The sequence below is a fragment of the Polypterus senegalus genome, chromosome 5 (genome assembly GCF_016835505.1).
Source record: "Polypterus senegalus isolate Bchr_013 chromosome 5, ASM1683550v1, whole genome shotgun sequence".
NCBI lineage: Eukaryota > Metazoa > Chordata > Cladistia > Polypteriformes > Polypteridae > Polypterus > Polypterus senegalus.
The window spans coordinates 90823869-90829868 of NC_053158.1; positions in this window are offsets into that span (position 1 = coordinate 90823869).

The window sequence follows — 6000 nt, forward strand, 5'->3', positions numbered from 1 at the left end:
ACCCATTTTATTTTTATACTTTGGGTTTTGGAGATCTATTTTGTATTGTCTTTGTTAATTTTATCTTATTTGGGGTTTTGTGTTGCAGTTTTATTTCTTTTTGAATTTGTAGGGGCACTTTGGTGCAGCTGTTTTTAAATGTGCTTTATAAATAAATTTCATTAGAATCTCTCCTGACAACTCCACGGAGCACCTTTAGGAATTGTTGAATTGCAGTGAGAAGATCATCTGCCTATCACTGGCTGGCAACTTCATCAGGCCCTTATAGAGGAACTGGGTAACGTCTCAAAACTGGACATTCAGCAGCTTATTGGCTTTATGCACAGGAGGTGTCAACTAATGGTGGCTGTTTGAGGTGGTAATGATGCAGAAGGAATGTTGTCTTACTGTTTTGTTTTTCTATAATTTTCATTTGTTTAATGTTATCTCAGCAATGATGGTTGAAATTTCAGGCCAATAATAAATATTTAATTTTTCTTTTCATTAGTATTTACAGTGTTCTGTATAAATATAGGGCAGCATTGTGGCAGACAGATTAGAACTGGTCCTTTACAGATCCAAGATTGCGGGTTAGAATTACACACCCATTCATTGTCTGTGTGTAGCAGTGGCATTTTTTTGTCATAATTGTTTTGGTGGGGCCATATTGACCTTGGAGAAAGACAATGTCAGAAGAGGTGGAGCCTGTGGTATAGCGGATCCACAGCATTCTCAGTAAGGGCCTATTTTAAATGATCACCGCTCTCGCGGCGGCTTAGCAAGGGGGCGTGGGGCCATGGCAAGCCGCAGGACGATCAGCGGTGTGGGCGTTTCTCACCGAGTGCACAGGTGAGGGACTGCCCACATCCGTGATTGCTTACATGGCTAATTTGCTACAGCTGCTATGGCCCCTCGTTCTTTAAAAGAAGCGCGAGTTGGTTAAGAAAACAAAAGAGATAACGAACAAAAAAGAAAGATCAGAGAAGGAAACGGAGGTTGGAAGAAGGAAGCAGAGAGGAGAGAGAGAAAAAAAGCACTGTTTCGCCTTTTTTACCATCCCCTTGCTTACTTGTTGCCTTCACTGACTAGCTCACTCAGTAACATTATCGACGGTGTTGGGTTGACGGGCTCCCGAATAGCGATGGGAGCGTGGAGCCAGAACCTGCATCGTCACAGAGCCATTCTGAGAAATTATGCAGGAGGTTGTGTGTGTGTATGTGTGTGTGTGTGTGAAAGTGTATGACAGAGAGAGAGAGAGTGAGTGGGAGAGGCTGAAGCACTTTGAGAGTAGAATGTAATCCATTGACCTGGGCATGTATCTGTTGGTGAGTCTTGGGAACGAACTTGACTTGGATTGGCTAACAGAGTTAGGAAAGAGAGTGCAGATGATATTGCCCCCAAGACCAAGTGAGAAATGTGAGGTGAAGCCATTGGTGTGAGCATGCAGGCAGTGAATTCTACACAAAAAAGATATTTTGAGCCATACAGAAGTAGCTACAGAAATTAGGACAGGCCCCCTGTCAATCTCATATGAGGATATGAGGGAAAGACATTGCATTTCATGATGTATTAGGCTGCCAGGACTAGTGATGATAAAATGTCAGCATAACATTACCATAGCAAAGTCAAATAAAATTAAGATTCATCATCATATCATCATAAAGTACAACCACTGATGGACTGCATTAAAAGATATCTAAATATCAAACTCAAATGATGAACACCAAAAGCAGAAATGCAAATGAATATTAATAAATTTGTAATATTTTATTCAATGAACAAAGTACTAAATCCTCTTGTACATAAGTAACTAACATGATTTATTATAATGATGATAGCTATTTCAAAATAGTGAGATATACACATTCACACAACCAGTAAACTTTATCTCAAAACACAGAGGTATAGTTTTATAGCCACAAGGTTGTACATGCACAGACATAAGAAAAGGTTATGCCTAGAACACAGTATGGTCCAAAAGCCTGCCCAGGCAACATGGAAAAGAAACTAGCAGGGCCAGACACAAAGAAAAATTCACATACTTCAAAAAGGAATATTTTTCTAAATCATTGAGCATATTATGAAAAATTGGAAATGTCTGATATTGACAAGGTTGAGTTTGCCATAAATGTTTTAGTTCTACAGTACATTTATTTTACTACTTACCTAGTTTTTGCTCAATAGCACCCTCTGCTGGTATGTGGTGGGGCACTGCTCCTGTCACCCTGAATACAGAGACACCATTGGTGTGGAGTCTACATGTTCACCCCATGTCTGGGTGAATTTTGCTTTTGATGCTCTTGATTTTCCTTAACATCACCAGCAATATGCAGGTAACATGAACTGGCAATTCTACACTGGCTTTGTGTCAGTTTGAATAATTGTGTTCATAATTGTGCCTTGTGATAGACTGGTACCCAGTTTAACCAGTACTGCCTGGACATATCATCATGTACTGTATATATGTATGATTGTTTTTTTTTTTTTACTAAATCATTGGGAGCATTATAACTGCAATTATTTTTCTTAGATGGAAAAAGACAAGTGATTAAAAAACATCGCTAGAAAGCATTTTTCTTCAGTTCTTTTTAATGGATTAAATGACTGCAATCCAAGATACTTTGAAAGTATGTTCATTGAATGGAACACTCTCTGACTGTAAAGAATGAAATGGAACAAGTTCTATGAAGAAGTGTATTTATCGCATCACTTTTGTTCAGATACTTATGAATATGTTTAGGTGTAAAACGAATGGAAGATAAACTTATCTACTAGATTTGAAATTAACAAATCATGTGGATTTTTAATTTATTTTATAATTTGTAGCTGCTTTAACTCATCATTTTATGAACTCACTTTATTTGATGTTTGTGATTGCATGTGTATTTGGTAGCCTGTGGGCAGCCAATGGGAAATATACATTTCTTGAGTCTTTTTATTTGTGACTTCTATTTTAAATGTATAATCAGAAAAGAAAAGGTACAAAAGTTAAAAAATTGTTCTCATAGACAGCTTGTTTTCTGCTCAAGTCACATTTTTAATGCTGAATTTAATAAGCATTTTTGTTTCCAGCTGTATAGCAAGAGTAATGAAATACAAGATGTGTGTAATTTAAAGAGCTTGCCTTTTTCCTCAGCATACCTTCATATTTCAACTTTATGTTAAAAAAACAATATTACTTAAGTTATTCAATTACTCAGATTTTATTTTATATATTCTGCTGAGCGGAATTTAAAGTTGTTTTCTAAATTAAATGTAAGATGTGTCAGTTTATCAAACTAGCAATAATAAATAAAAACAGAAGCGAAATATATACAATTGGAAAAGAAAAAAAACATTCTGTTCCTGTTTGAATGAAAGAAAATCAGCTGTAATGCTGTTACATATAAAAGCTGAATCCTTAAACTAGATTTAAAAATTAAAACCAAAGGAGGTCGCACACACAGAAATTTGCATAGTTGTTTTGACTTAAATAGACTTTAGTCTAAACAATGCAACTGAGAGGTAAGTTGTACCTGAGTGCTTTCATTGGCGAATGGCCCAGAAAGGGACAGGTAAACTTATTCTATTGGTCTGAAGTATGGCTGGTTTTGAATCAGAGGCCATTTTGTACCATAACGCTTCATTGGTTTGTGGTTTGTGATGAGAATAGTATCAAGTTAGTCACCTTGCCTTTACCTTTCTCTCTCACCATCTGGCTATGAAGAGGAGACCATGATGAAGGCAACTCTATCTCGGCGGCCCTACTGAGACAGGTATGGAGCCTGTTTCAATACTCCAATCAAAGGCCATGTGGTAGCAAAGCAAGCTATACTGAAGATAAACTGAGAGCCGCCTATGGACAAAACAGACACTGCTACTTAGGCTCTAATAGTTTTTTTTTTTGTCAGCATTCACATTGTACTTTGCGTCCTTAATATTTATGGGTATATTATCAATAATGCATAATTTAAATTTGTAACTTAACTGCTGCCTGTTCTTTTACTATGTCTGTAGTTACAGATGTAGAAGGGAAGGGGGGGAGAAAATGCTAAAGTACCATACCAAAGAGAGGTAAGCATATTGTCATGTTTCAAGCAGAATAGTTTGTTTTGACTATATTTTTCTTTGTTAGTGGAAATGGCCTTGTGTTTTGTGGGTGGTTCCCCAAGGGATGCAACCACGTTTCAATCACCGCTAGGAATAGCCCTCTACTCTGTTTATGGGAGGGCCTTTCATAGTGCCTGGTGCTTCATTTCAAATGCACTAGGGAGTGGAGACTATTGTCAGTTGTTATTGCTTTTGATTTTATGGATTTTCAACAATGATTTTTAGATTCTCTTTTGGGACTTTGTTTGCTTAACTAGCTTGCCTTTATGGTAATTATTTTGCGCTCTTTGGAGCTTTTGGGCTTGCACAGCCTTTTGTTAAAATAACCTTTTTTTATAAAGATCCTTCATGCCCATTTTTGTTATCTACTTCAATTTTTGATGGTGTTTTCCCCCCTCTAGTGGGCAATTGTTGAGAATGCTTTTGATACCTGGGCTCTTTGAACTTCTGAATCACGATACATATGGGATTTAAGAAATTGTATACTCCTTATTAAGAGTATAAATGGAAAAATAAAATCACCATAAGAATCTACATTACAGGAGTGCATTTCTTTTAACAGAATTCAGGGACAGTATATACAAATGGATTCAGTCTTTATGAAAGTGACACTGCCTGCTTTTAATATTCATATTCTTTGTTTTTGATTTGAACCGATCATCACTGAATTGATCCCTTTTAGCTTTGAATCTTACTCTTTTTGAGATGTGCTTTAATCTTGAAAATTCTATGTGTCTGTGCAGTTGGACTGTGTTATAGTTGATCATCCTGTTTTCAACTTGTTGGGTAGCAAAGGTTGCACTGTTTTTGTGAAATGGATGCCTCCAAAGCCCAAGTTGCTCAGCACTAAATGTCTGGCTAAATGGGAAAATCATGGAATTCTGGTTGTAATTAAAAGGAATATGAAATAATTGTGATTTTGGAATGATTGTAAAGTTAGACTTTGTCAAGGATGGAAATTTGGTACAGTACTCCAGGCAGTACAGTAATCCCTCCTCAATCGCAGAGGTTGCGTTCCAGAACCCCCCGCGATAGGAGAAAATCCGTGAAGTAGAAACCATATGTTTGTATGGTTATTTTTATATATTTTAAGCCCTTATAAACTCTCCCACACTGTTTATAAATATTCCCCGCACAGTTATACAGCATAAACCATTTGTATTCTCTTAGATATTAGGTCACATTCATTGAAATTATGTATGTAAACACACTGTTTATATACAGTAAAACCTAAATATTATTTTAAAGATATCGAGCGTCTCTGATATCACATATGTTACAGACATTACGATAGACAGGCCACCAGCAATAAATACGTACAATGCAAGAAAAATTGTATACAGTAAATTTGTGTAGAGTGACACTAAATGTAAGTACATGTACTAAGTACTGTAAGTAGAGAATTAATTATGGTTACTCACCAACAATGACACGACGACTTGTCCAATAACGATGAGTTTAATTTTACTGCACGACAAAGGAGAGCATTACAACTCTTCTAAAAGAGCCTCTTCAGGCGACTGTGTAGCACCGCCATTGTTCTTCTTCCAGCAGTCTTCAATCGAAATTCCTAAAGCAGATTCCATCCGGACTACTGCCTTATTACATCCACTTACAACTCATTTTGCGCCCTGGTTAAAAGGACACTGATCTTATATTCTTTTCCTCCTTTTTAAATAAAAAGAATCATGGCCTCATTGATGCCGTAATGGCGTCCTACAGCAGTGTAGCTTTTCCCTTCCTTCTACATATCCAAAACTTTTACCTTTTCGGCAATCGTTAGCATCTTCTGTTGGTGCTTGGGCACGGCCCCTGAAGCAGTAGCAGGAGCAGATTGTTTTGGAGCCATAACGAAGGGCTTGATTACGCACAAAGATAAACACAAAAGAGCACAAAAGTTGATGCTGAATGAGCGAGACGAGACTTCCTGGT